The following is a 14,817-nucleotide window of genomic DNA, read 5'->3' on the forward strand; positions in this document are numbered from 1 at the left end:
GGTAGGATCCTTACTACTATCCCAATGTATACATTCTACCAACATCATACATAAATAATCCCTGGTAGGATCCTTACTACTATCCCAATGTATACATTCTACCAACATCATACATACATAATCCCTGGTAGGATCCTTACTACTATCCCAATGTATACATTCTACCAACATCATACATAAATAATCCCTGGTAGGATCCTTACTACTATCCCAATGTATACATTCTACCAACATCATACATAAATAATCCCTGGTAGGATCCTTACTACTATCCCAATGTATACATTCTACCAACATCATACCTAAATAATCCCTGGTAGGATCCTTACTACTATCCCAATGTATACATTCTACCAACATCATACATAAATAATCCCTGGTAGGATCCTTACTACTATCCCAATGTATACATTCTACCAACATCATACATAAATAATCCCTGGTAGGATCCTTACTACTATCCCAATGTATACATTCTACCAACATCATACATAAATAATCCCTGGTAGGATCAATACTACTATCCCAATGTATACATTCTACCATTATCATACATAAATAATCCCTGGTAGGATCCTTACTACTATCCCAATGTATACATTCTACCAACATCATACATAAATAATCCCTGGTAGGATCCTTACTACTATCCCAATGTATACATTCTACCAACATCATACATAAATAATCCCTGGTAGGATCCTTACTACTATCCCAATGTATACATTCTACCAACATCATACATAAATAATCCCTGGTAGGATCCTTACTACTATCCCAATGTATACATTCTACCAACATCATACATAAATAATCCCTGGTAGGATCCTTACTACTATCCCAATGTATACATTCTACCAACATCATACATAAATAATCCCTGGTAGGATCCTTACTACTATCCCAATGTATACATTCTACCAACATCATACATAAATAATCCCTGGTAGGATCCTTACTACTATCCCAATGTATACATTCTACCAACATCATACATAAATAATCCCTGGTAGGATCCTTACTACTATCCCAATGTATACATTCTACCAACATCATACATAAATAATCCCTGGTAGGATCCTTACTACTATCCCAATGTATACATTCTACCAACATCATACATAAATAATCCCTGGTAGGATCCTTACTACTATCCCAATGTATACATTCTACCAACATCATACATAAATAATCCCTGGTAGGATCCTTACTACTATCCCAATGTATACATTCTACCAACATCATACATAAATAATCCCTGGTAGGATCCTTACTACTATCCCAATGTATACATTCTACCAACATCATACATAAATAATCCCTGGTAGGATCCTTACTACTATCCCAATGTATACATTCTACCAACATCATACATAAATAATCCCTGGTAGGATCCTTACTACTATCCCAATGTATACATTCTACCAACATCATACATAAATAATCCCTGGTAGGATCCTTACTACTATCCCAATGTATACATTCTACCAACATCATACATAAATAATCCCTGGTAGGATCATTACTACTATCCCAATGTATACATTCTACCAACATCATACATAAATAATCCCTGGTAGGATCCTTACTACTATCCCAATGTATACATTCTACTAACATCATACATAAATAATCCCTGGTAGGATCCTTACTACTATCCCAATGTATACATTCTACCTACATCATACATAAATAATCCCTGGTAGGATCCTTACTACTATCCCAATGTATACATTCTACCAACATCATACATAAATAATCCCTGGTAGGATCCTTACTACTATCCCAATGTATACATTCTACCAACATCATACATCAATAATCCCTGGTAGGATCCTTACTACTATCCCAATGTATACATTCTACCAACATCATACATAAATAATCCCTGGTAGGATCCTTACTACTATCCCAATGTATACATTCTACCAACATCATACATAAATAATCCCTGGTAGGATCCTTACTACTATCCCAATGTATACATTCTACCAACATCATACATAAATAATCCCTGGTAGGATCCTTACTACTATCCCAATGTATACATTCTACCAACATCATACATAAATAATCCCTGGTAGGATCCTTACTACTATCCCAATGTATACATTCTACCAACATCATACATAAATAATCCCTGGTAGGATCCTTACTACTATCCCAATGTATACATTCTACCAACATCATACATAAATAATCCCTGGTAGGATCCTTACTACTATCCCAATGTATACATTCTACCAACATCATACATAAATAATCCCTGGTAGGATCCTTACTACTATCCCAATGTATACATTCTACCAACATCATACATAAATAATCCCTGGTAGGATCCTTACTACTATCCCAATGTATACATTCTACCAACATCATACATAAATAATCCCTGGTAGGATCCTTACTACTATCCCAATGTATACATTCTACCAACATCATACATAAATAATCCCTGGTAGGATCCTTACTACTATCCCAATGTATACATTCTACCAACATCATACATAAATAATCCCTGGTAGGATCCTTACTACTATCCCAATGTATACATTCTACCAACATCATACATCAATAATCTCTGGTAGGATCCTTACTACTATCCCAATGTATACATTCTACCAACATCATACATCAATAATCCCTGGTAGGATCCTTACTACTATCCCAATGTATACATTCTACCAACATCATACATAAATAATCCCTGGTAGGATCCTTACTACTATCCCAATGTATACATTCTACCAACATCATACATAAATAATCCCTGGTAGGATCCTTACTACTGTCCCAATGTATACATTCTACCAACATCATACATGAATAATCCCTGGTAGGATCCTTACTACTATCCCAATGTATACATTCTACCAACATCATACATAAATAATCCCTGGTAGGATCCTTACTACTATCCCAATGTATACATTCTACCAACATCATACATAAATAATCCCTGGTAGGATCCTTACTACTATCCCAATGTATACATTCTACCAACATCATACATAAATAATCCCTGGTAGGATCCTTACTACTATCCCAATGTATACATTCTACCAACATCATACATAAATAATCCCTGGTAGGATCCTTACTACTATCCCAATGTATACATTCTACCAACATCATACCTAAATAATCCCTGGTAGGATCCTTACTACTATCCCAATGTATACATTCTACCAACATCATACATAAATAATCCCTGGTAGGATCCTTACTACTATCCCAATGTATACATTCTACCAACATCATACATAAATAATCCCTGGTAGGATCCTTACTTTGCAGCCTGAATAAAAAAAATAAAAAATGATTGCCTTGGCAACGTCTATTTGGGGATCCCAATAAAAAACTAAATACTAAACATGACCACAATAATGTCAGCTGTAGTTGTTGTAAGATGCCCATCATACACTGGTGGCAGGTAGCCTAGCGGATAAGGGTGTTGGACCAGTAACCGAAAGGTTGCTGGTTCGAAACCCTGAGCTGACTAGGTAAAAAAAACTGTAGATGTGCCCTTGAGTATCTTTGGATAAGAGCGTATATTAAATGACGAAAATGTAAATACTATTATTTAAAATGGTCAAGGGCTTTATGAATGTATTTTAATGCCTATCATCTGCCATGTAAAGTGTTACCATGCAATTTCTGTGAAAAAAGCCTGAAATGGTGGAAGGTCAAAGATCATGAGTATTTGATGTCTGTGTCTCTCTCAGTCTCTGTCTGTCTCTAACCCTAGTTGTCAGTAAAGTAAACAGTTAGCTGAGGTCTGTGTCTCTCTCAGTCTCTGTCTGTCTCTAACCCCAGTTGTCAGTAAAGAAAACAGTTATCTGAGGTCTGTGTCTCTCTCAGTCTCTGTCTGTCTCTAACCCCAGTTGTCAGTAAAGAAAACTGTTAGCTACACCTCATGGTTAATGGTTTATCCTCATGGTGTGTAGAAAGCATACCTATATAAAAGTATATTTGTTCTTGTCCAGCCATTACATATTTTTAGATGACAGATCAGGATATCCTATAAACTCTAAACTGGAGAGAGGACAGATCAGGATATCCCTATAAACTCTAAACTGGAGAGAGGACAGAGCAGGATATCCTACAAACTCTAAACTGGGAGAGGACAGAGCAGGATATCCTATAAACTCTAAACTGGGAGAGGACAGAGCAGGATATCCTATAAACTCTAAACTGGAGAGAGGACAGAGCAGGATATCCTATCAACTCTAAACTGGAGAGAGGACAGAGCAGGATATCCTATAAACTCTAAACTGGAGAGAGGACAGAGCAGGATATCCTATAAACTCTAAACTGGAGAGAGGACAGAGCAGGACATCCTATAAACTCTAAACTGGAGAGAGGACAGAGCAGGATATCCTGTAAACTCTAGTAAGTATATGTTTAATCAAGGAAGTGTGTGTCTCCTAAATGGTGTGTGAGTCTTTTATCACACTGTAATTCTGGAAGTTGGAACCCACTCCTAAGATGAGTGTCTCTGAGGAGAGAGAGGAGGGGGCACTGCCAACCCCCAGACCCAGAGAGCAGTCTCCAGTACCCAGCTGTCTGTCTATGACTGGTCCATGTACAATCCTCTCAATGTTATCAGTGGACCAATGCCCTTTGACCCAAAGTAAGATTACTGCCATACATTATAGATTATAAAAGGGGAATTCCTCAAAGATCTGTGGAGAATGTGAGAATGTAACAGACTGTAGTCTCGTTGGGAGGTTGGGAGTTCAACGTTATATCAATAATTTATTTATGAAGCCCTTTTACATCAGCAGTTCCATGTGGGGAGAAATAGAGGGGAATGTCTGACATGATGAATGATGCAGGGTGATTTCTGATACTACTGATCAACATTACTGCATGAAATACTATGGGGTTTAATAATGATCCAGGGTGATTTCTCATACTACTGATCAACATTACTGTATGAAATACTATGGGGTTTAATAATGATCCAGGGTGATTTCTGATACTACTGATCATCATTACTGTATAAAATACTATGGGGTTTAATAATGATCCAGGATGATTTCTGATACTACTGATCATCATTACTGTATAAAATACTATGGGGTTTAATAATGATCCAGGGTGATTTCTGATACTACTGATCATCATTACTGTATGAAATACTATGGGGTTTAATAACAAACAAAAATACGTTGTGGAAATATTGTACTTGTAAATTGTTAGATCCAACCAGACCCAGAGAGTAGAGTCTCCAGTACCCAGCTGTCAGAGACTCCAACCAGACCCAGAGAGTAGAGTCTCCAGTACCCAGCTGTCAGAGACTCCAACCAGACCCAGAGAGTAGAGTCTCCATTACCCAGCTGTCAGAGACTCCAACCAGACCCAGAGAGTAGAGTCTCCAGTACCCAGCTGTCAGAGACTCCACCAGACCCAGAGAGTAGAGTCTCCAGTACCCAGCTGTCAGAGACTCCAACCAGACCCAGAGAGTAGAGTCTCCAGTACCCAGCTGTCAGAGACTCCAACCAGACCCAGAGAGTAGAGTCTCAGTACCCAGCTGTCAGAGACTCCACCAGACCCAGAGAGTAGAGTCTCCAGTACCCAGCTGTCAGAGACTCCAACCAGACCCAGAGAGTAGAGTCTCCAGTACCCAGCTGTCAGAGACTCCAACCAGACCCAGAGAGTAGAGTCTCCAGTACCCAGCTGTCTCTATGAAGAGTGACTGGTCCATGGACAATCTCCACATTTTATCAGCAGAACGACGCCATTTGATCAAAGGTAATATTACTTTTATTGTTCAGAGGGTTTTGAGTTCACTTCCTGAACCGACCTGAAACAGGATACTTTTATGCTCATTGAAATGGACATTGTGTTTTTCCCCTTTTGTTTAAAATGCTAAATCCCTACTATAACTATGGCAACGAGGACCAGATATACTGAATTACTTTGTTTTTGTGTCTCTACAGCTGAACAACTCTTTCCATAATGGAGGACCAGATATACTGAATTACTGTGTTGATGTGTCTATACAGCTGAACAACTCTTTCCATAATGGAGGACCAGATATACTGAATTACTGTGTTGATGTGTCTCTACAGCTGATCAACTCTTTCCATAATGGAGGACCAGATATACTGAATTACTGTGTTGATGTGTCTCTACAGCTGAACAACTCTTTCCATAATGGAGGACCAGATATACTGAATTACTGTGTTGATGTGTCTCTACAGCTGATCAACTCTTTCCATAATGGGGGACCAGATATACTGAATTACTGTGTTGATGTGGCTATACAGCTGAACAACTCTTTCCATGGTGGAGGACCAGATATACTGAATTGGAGTGGCTTAGTGTCCTGTTCTCTCCCCCCCAAAACAACGAGCCATATGGAGTGGCTTAGTGTCCTGTTCTCTCTCCTCACGGCTCTCCCCAACACGAGCCATATGGAGTGGCTTAGTGTCCTGTTCTCTCCTCCCCCAACAACGAGCCATATGGAGTGGCTTGGTGTCCTGTTCTCTCCTCCCCAACAACGAGCCATATGGGTGGCTTAGTGTCCTGTTCTCTCCTCCCCCAACAACGAGCCAATGGGAGTGGCTGTGTCCTGTTCTCTCCTCCCCCAACAACGAGCCATGTGGGTGGCTTAGTGTCCTGTTCTCTCCTCCCCCAACAACGAGCCATATGGAGTGGCTTAGTGTCCTGTTCTCTCTCTCCCCCAACAACGAGCCATATGGAGTGGCTTAGTGTCCTGTTCTCTCCTCCCCCAACAACGAGCCATATGGAGTGGCTTAGTGTCCTGTTCTCTCCTCCCCCAACAACGAGCCATATGGAGTGGCTTAGTGTCCTGTTCTCTCCTCCCCCAACAACGAGCCATATGGAGTGGCTTAAGTGTCCTGTTCTCTCCTCCCCAACAACGAGCCATATGGAGTGGCTTAGTGTCCTGTTCTCTCCTCCCCCAACAACGAGCCATATGGAGTGGCTTAGTGTCCTGTTCTCTCCTCCCCACAACGAGCCATATGGAGTGGCTTAGTGTCCTGTTCTCTCCCCCCAACAACGAGCCATATGGAGTGGCTTAGTGTCCTGTTCTCTCCTCCCCAACAACGAGCCATATGGAGTGGCTTAGTGTCCTGTTCTCTCTCCCCCAACAACGAGCCATATGGAGTGGCTTAGTGTCCTGTTCTCTCCTCCCCCAACAACGAGCCATATGGAGTGGCTTGAGTGTCCTGTTCTCTCCTCCCCCAACACGAGCCATATGGGAGTGGCGGTGTCCTGTTCTCTCCTCCCCCAACAACGAGCCATATGGGTGGCTTGGTGTCCTGTTCTCTCCTCCCCCAACAACGAGCCATATGGAGTGGCTTAGTGTCCTGTTCTCTCCTCCCCCAACAACGAGCCATATGGAGTGGCTCGAGTGTCCTGTTCTCTCCTCCCCCAACAACGAGCCATATGGAGTGGCTTAGTGTCCTGTTCTCTCCTCCCCCAACAACGAGCCATATGGGTGGCTTAGTGTCCTGTTCTCTCCTCCCCCAACAACGAGCCATATGGAGTGGCTTGAGTGTCCTGTTCTCTCCTCCCCCAACAACAAGCCATATGGAGTGGCTTAGTGTCCTGTTCTCTCCTCCCCCAACAACGGGCCATATGGAGTGGCTTGGTGTCCTGTTCTCTCCTCCCCCAACAACGAGCCATATGGAGTGGCTTAGTGTCCTGTTCTCTCCTCCCCCAACAACGGAGCCATATGGGTGGCTTAGTGTCCTGTTCTCTCCTCCCCCCAACAACGAGCCATATGGAGTGGCTTGAGTGTCCTGTTCTCTCCTCCCCCAACAACGAGCCATATGGGTGGCTTAGTGTCCTGTTCTCTCCCCCAACAACAAGCCATGGGGTGGCTTAGTGTCCTGTTCTCTCCTCCCCCAACAACGAGCCATATGGGTGGCTTAGTGTCCTGTTCTCTCCTCCCCCAACAACGAGCCATATGGAGTGGCTTAGTGTCCTGTTCTCTCTCCCCCAACAACGAGCCATATGGAGTGGCTTGTGTCCTGTTCTCTCCTCCCCCAACAACGAGCCATATGGGTGGCTTAGTGTCCTGTTCTCTCCTCCCCCAACAACGAGCCATATGGGTGGCTTAGTGTCCTGTTCTCTCCTCCCCCAACAACGAGCCATATGGAGTGGCTTGGTGTCCTGTTCTCTCCTCCCCCAACAACGAGCCATATGGAGTGGCTTAGTGTCCTGTTCTCTCCTCCCCAACAACGAGCCATATGGAGTGGCTTAGTGTCCTGTTCTCTCCTCCCCCAACAACGAGCCATATGGAGTGGCTTAGTGTCCTGTTCTCTCCTCCCCCAACAACGAGCCATATGGAGTGGCTTAGTGTCCTGTTTCTCTCCTCCCCCAACAACGAGCCATATGGAGTGGCTTGAGTGTCCTGTTCTCTCCTCCCCCCAACACGAGCCATATGGAGTGGCTTAGTGTCCTGTTCTCTCTCCCCAACAACGAGGCCATATGGGTGGCTTGGTGTCCTGTTCTCTCCTCCCCCAACAACAGCATATGGAGTGGCTTGGTGTCCTGTTCTCTCCTCCCCCCAACAACGAGCCATATGGGTGGCTTGGTGTCCTGTTCTCTCCTCCCCCAACAGCAGGCCATATGGGTGGCTTGGTGTCCTGTTCTCTCCTCCCCCCAACAACGAGCCATATGGAGTGGCTTAGTGTCCTGTTCTCTCCCCCCAACAACGAGCCATATGGAGTGGCTTGGTGTCCTGTTCTCTCTCCCCCAACAACGAGCCATATGGAGTGGCTTAGTGTCCTGTTCTCTCTCCCCCAACAACGGAGCCATATGGAGTGGCTTAGTGTCCTGTTCTCTCCCCCCCAACAACGAGCCATATGGGTGGCTTGAGTGTCCTGTTCTCTCCTCCCCCAACAACGAGCCATATGGAGTGGCTTAGTGTCCTGTTCTCTCCTCCCCCAACAACGAGCCATATGGGAGTGGCTTAGTGTCCTGTTCTCTCTCCCCCAACAACGAGCCATATGGAGTGGCTTGAGTGTCCTGTTCTCTCCTCCCCCCAACAACGAGCCATATGGAGTGGCTTAGTGTCCTGTTCTCTCCTCCCCCAACAACGAGCCATATGGAGTGGCTTGAGTGTCCTGTTCTCTCCTCCCCCAACAACGAGCCATATGGAGTGGCTTAGTGTCCTGTTCTTCCTCCCCCAACAACGAGCCATATGGAGTGGCTTAGTGTCCTGTTCTCTCCCCCCAACAACGGCCATATGGAGTGGCTTAGTGTCCTGTTCTCTCCTCCCCCAACAACGAGCCATATGGGGTGGCTTAGTGTCCTGTTCTCTCCTCCCCCCAACAACGAGCCATATGGAGTGGCTTAGTGTCCTGTTCTCTCTCCCCCAACAACAGAGCCATATGGAGTGCTTCGTGTCCTGTTCTCTCTCCCCCAAACGAGCCATATGGAGTGGCTTGGTGTCCTGTTCTCTCCTCCCCCAACACGAGCCATATGGAGTGGCTGAGTGTCCTGTTCTCTCCTCCCCCAACAACGAGCCATATGGAGTGGCTTAGTGTCCTGTTCTCTCCTCCCCCAACAACAGAGCCATATGGAGTGGCTTAGTGTCCTGTTCTCTCCTCCCCAACAACGAGCCATATGGAGTGGCTTAGTGTCCTGTTCTCTCCTCCCCCAACAACGAGCCATATGGAGTGGCTTGAGTGTCCTGTTCTCTCCTCCCCCCAACAACGAGCCATATGGGTGGCTTAGTGTCCTGTTCTCTCCTCCCCCAACAACGAGCCATATGGAGTGGCTTAGTGTCCTGTTCTCTCCTCCCCCAACAACGAGGCCATATGGAGTGGCTTAGTGTCCTGTTCTCTCCTCCCCCAACAACGAGCCATATGGGTGGCTTAGTGTCCTGTTCTCTCCTCCCCCAACAACGAGCCATATGGAGTGGCTTAGTGTCCTGTTCTCTCCTCCCCCAACAACGAGCCATATGGAGTGGCTTAGTGTCCTGTTCTCTCCTCCCCCAACAACGAGCCATATGGAGTGGCTTAGTGTCCTGTTCTCTCCTCCCCCAACAACGAGCCTATGGAGTGGCTTAGTGTCCTGTTCTCTCCTCCCCCAACAACGAGCCATATGGAGTGGCTTAGTGTCCTGTTCTCTCCTCCCCCAACAACGAGCCATATGGAGTGGCTTAGTGTCCTGTTCTCTCCTCCCCCAACAACGAGCCATATGGAGTGGCTTAGTGTCCTGTTCTCTCCTCCCCCAACAACGAGCCATATGGAGTGGCTTAGTGTCCTGTTCTCTCCTCCCCCCAACAACGAGCCATATGGAGTGGCTTAGTGTCCTGTTCTCTCCTCCCCCAACAACGAGCCATATGGAGTGGCTTAGTGTCCTGTTCTCTCCTCCCCCCAACAACGAGCCATATGGAGTGGCTTAGTGTCCTGTTCTCTCCTCCCCCAACAACGAGCCATATGGAGTGGCTTAGTGTCCTGTTCTCTCCTCCCCCAACAACGAGCCATATGGGTGGCTTGAGTGTCCTGTTCTCTCCTCCCCCAACAACGAGCCATATGGAGTGGCTTAGTGTCCTGTTCTCTCCTCCCCCAACAACGAGCCATATGGAGTGGCTTAGTGTCCTGTTCTCTCCTCCCCCAACAACGAGCCATATGGAGTGGCTTGGTGTCCTGTTCTCTCCTCCCCCAACAACGAGCCATGTGGGTGGCTTGAGTGTCCTGTTCTTCTCCCCCAACAACGAGCCATATGGAGTGGCTTGGTGTCCTGTTCTCTCCTCCCCCAACAACAGGCCATATGGAGTGGCTTAGTGTCCTGTTCTCTCCTCCCCCAACAACGAGCCATATGGAGTGGCTTAGTGTCCTGTTCTCTCCTCCCCAACAACGAGCCATATGGAGTGGCTTAGTGTCCTGTTCTCTCCTCCCCCAACAACGAGCCATATGGAGTGGCTTAGTGTCCTGTTCTCTCCTCCCCCAACAACGAGCCATATGGAGTGGCTTGGTGTCCTGTTCTCTCCTCCCCAACAACGAGCCATATGGAGTGGCTTAGTGTCCTGTTCTCTCCTCCCCCAACAACGAGCCATATGGAGTGGCTTAGTGTCCTGTTCTCTCCTCCCCCAACAACGAGCCATATGGGAGTGGCTTGAGTGTCCTGTTCTCTCCTCCCCCAACAACGAGCCATATGGAGTGGCTTAGTGTCCTGTTCTCTCCTCCCCCAACAACGAGCCATATGGAGTGGCTTAGTGTCCTGTTCTCTCCTCCCCCAACAACCGAGCCATATGGAGTGGCTTAGTGTCCTGTTCTCTCCTCCCCCCAACAACGAGCCATATGGAGTGGCTTAGTGTCCTGTTCTCTCCTCCCCCCAACAACGAGCCATGGAGTGGCCAGTGTCCTGTTCTCTCCTCCCCCAACAACGAGCCTATGGGTGGCTTAGTGTCCTGTTCTCTCCTCCCCCAACAACGAGCCATATGGAGTGGCTTAGTGTCCTGTTCTCTCCTCCCCCAACAACGAGCCATATGGGTGGCTTAGTGTCCTGTTCTCTCCTCCCCCCAACAACGAGCCATATGGAGTGGCTTAGTGTCCTGTTCTCTCCTCCCCCAACAACGAGCCATATGGAGTGGCTTAGTGTCCTGTTCTCTCCTCCCCCAACAACGAGCCATATGGAGTGGCTTAGTGTCCTGTTCTCTCCTCCCCCAACAACGAGCCATATGGAGTGGCTTAGTGTCCTGTTCTCTCCTCCCCCAACAACGAGCCATATGGGTGGCTTAGTGTCCTGTTCTCTCCTCCCCCAACAACGAGCCATATGGAGTGGCTTAGTGTCCTGTTCTCTCCTCCCCCAACAACGAGCCATATGGAGTGGCTTAGTGTCCTGTTCTCTCCTCCCCCAACAACGAGCCATATGGGTGGCTTAGTGTCCTGTTCTCTCCTCCCCCAACAACGAGCCATATGGAGTGGCTTAGTGTCCTGTTCTCTCCCCCCAACAACGAGCCATATGGAGTGGCTTAGTGTCCTGTTCTCTCCTCCCCCAACAACGAGCCATATGGAGTGGCTTAGTGTCCTGTTCTCTCCTCCCCCAACAACGAGCCATATGGAGTGGCTTAGTGTCCTGTTCTCTCCTCCCCCAACAACGAGCCATATGGAGTGGCTTAGTGTCCTGTTCTCTCCTCCCCCAACAACGAGCCATATGGAGTGGCTTAGTGTCCTGTTCTCTCCTCCCCCAACAACGAGCCATATGGAGTGGCTTGAGTGTCCTGTTCTCTCCTCCCCCCAACAACGAGCCATATGGAGTGGCTTGAGTGTCCTGTTCTCTCCTCCCCCAACAACGAGCCATATGGAGTGGCTTAGTGTCCTGTTCTCTCCTCCCCCAACAGGCCATATGGGTGGCTTGTGTCTGTTCTCTCCCCAACAACGAGCCATATGGGTGGCAGTGTCCTGTTCTCTCCTCCCCCAACAACGAGCCATATGGAGTGGCTTGGTGTCCTGTTCTCTCCTCCCCCAACAACGAGCCATATGGAGTGGCTTGAGTGTCCTGTTCTCTCCTCCCCCAACAACGAGCCATATGGAGTGGCTTGAGTGTCCTGTTCTCTCCTCCCCCAACAACGAGCCATATGGAGTGGCTTAGTGTCCTGTTCTCTCCTCCCCCCAACAACGAGCCATATGGAGTGGCTTAGTGTCCTGTTCTCTCCTCCCCCAACAACGAGCCATATGGAGTGGCTTAGTGTCCTGTTCTCTCCTCCCCCAACAACGAGCCATATGGGTGGCTTAGTGTCCTGTTCTCTCCTCCCCCAACAACGAGCCATATGGAGTGGCTTGGTGTCCTGTTCTCTCCTCCCCCAACAACGAGCCATATGGAGTGGCTTGGTGTCCTGTTCTCTCCTCCCCCAACAACGAGCCATATGGAGTGGCTTGAGTGTCCTGTTCTCTCCTCCCCCCAACAACGAGCCATATGGGTGGCTTAGTGTCCTGTTCTCTCCTCCCCCAACAACGAGCCATATGGAGTGGCTTAGTGTCCTGTTCTCTCCTCCCCCAACAACAGGCCATATGGAGTGGCTTGGTGTCCTGTTCTCTCCCCCCCCAACAACGAGCCATATGGAGTGGCTTAGTGTCCTGTTCTCTCCTCCCCCAACAACGAGCCATATGGAGTGGCTTAGTGTCCTGTTCTCTCCTCCCCCAACAACGAGGCCATATGGAGTGGCTTAGTGTCCTGTTCTCTCCTCCCCCCAACAACGAGCCATATGGGTGGCTTGGTGTCCTGTTCTCTCCTCCCCAACAACGAGCCATATGGAGTGGCTTGAGTGTCCTGTTCTCTCCTCCCCCAACAACGAGCCATATGGAGTGGCTTGAGTGTCCTGTTCTCTCCTCCCCCAACAACGAGCCATATGGAGTGGCTTGGTGTCCTGTTCTCTCCTCCCCCCAACAACGAGCCATATGGGTGGCTTGGTGTCCTGTTCTCTCCTCCCCCCAACAACGAGCCATATGGAGTGGCTTGAGTGTCCTGTTCTCTCCTCCCCCCAACAACGAGCCATATGGAGTGGCTTGGTGTCCTGTTCTCTCCTCCCCCAACAACGAGCCATATGGAGTGGCTTGGTGTCCTGTTCTCTCCTCCCCCAACAACGAGCCATATGGAGTGGCTTAGTGTCCTGTTCTCTCCTCCCCCAACAACGAGCCATATGGGTGGCTTAGTGTCCTGTTCTCTCCCCCCCAACAACGAGCCATATGGAGTGGCTTAGTGTCCTGTTCTCTCCTCCCCCAACAACGAGCCATATGGAGTGGCTTAGTGTCCTGTTCTCTCCTCCCCCCAACAACGAGCCATATGGAGTGGCTTGGTGTCCTCTTCTCTCCTCCCCCAACAACGAGCCATATGGAGTGGCTTGGTGTCCTGTTCTCTCCTCCCCCCAACAACGAGCCATATGGGGTGGCTTGGTGTCCTGTTCTCTCCTCCCCCAACACCAGGCCATATGGGTGGCTTAGTGTCCTGTTCTCTCCTCCCCCCAACAACGAGCCATATGGGTGGCTTAGTGTCCTGTTCTCTCCTCCCCCAACAACGAGCCATATGGAGTGGCTTGGTGTCCTGTTCTCTCCTCCCCCAACAGCGGGCCATATGGAGTGGCTTAGTGTCCTGTTCTCTCTCCCCCAACAACGAGCCATATGGAGTGGCTTAGTGTCCTGTTCTCTCCTCCCCCAACAACGAGCCATATGGAGTGGCTTGGTGTCCTGTTCTCTCCTCCCCCAACAACGGGCCATATGGGTGGCTTGGTGTCCTGTTCTCTCCTCCCCCAACAACAGGGCCATATGGAGTGGCTTGAGTGTCCTGTTCTCTCCTCCCCCAACAACGAGCCATATGGGTGGCTTGGTGTCCTGTTCTCTCCACTCCCCCAACAACCGAGCCATATGGAGTGGCTTGGTGTCCTGTTCTCTCCTCCCCCCAACAACGAGCCATATGGGTGGCTTAGTGTCCTGTTCTCTCCTCCCCAACAACGAGCCATATGGAGTGGCTTAGTGTCCTGTTCTCTCCTCCCCCAACAACGAGCCATATGGAGTGGCTTAGTGTCCTGTTCTCTCCTCCCCCAACAACGAGCCATATGGAGTGGCTTAGTGTCCTGTTCTCTCCTCCCCCAACAACGAGCCATATGGAGTGGCTTGGTGTCCTGTTCTCTCCTCCCCCAACAACCAGCCATATGGAGTGGCTTAGTGTCCTGTTCTCTCCTCCCCCAACAACGAGCCATATGGAGTGGCTTAGTGTCCTGTTCTCTCCTCCCCCAACAACGAGCCATATGGAGTGGCTTAGTGTCCTGTTCTCTCCTCCCCCAACAACGAGCCATATGGAGTGGCTTAGTGTCCTGTTCTCTCCTCCCCC

The sequence above is a fragment of the Coregonus clupeaformis genome, unplaced genomic scaffold (assembly GCF_020615455.1).
Source record: "Coregonus clupeaformis isolate EN_2021a unplaced genomic scaffold, ASM2061545v1 scaf1556, whole genome shotgun sequence".
NCBI classification, from domain to species: domain Eukaryota; kingdom Metazoa; phylum Chordata; class Actinopteri; order Salmoniformes; family Salmonidae; genus Coregonus; species Coregonus clupeaformis.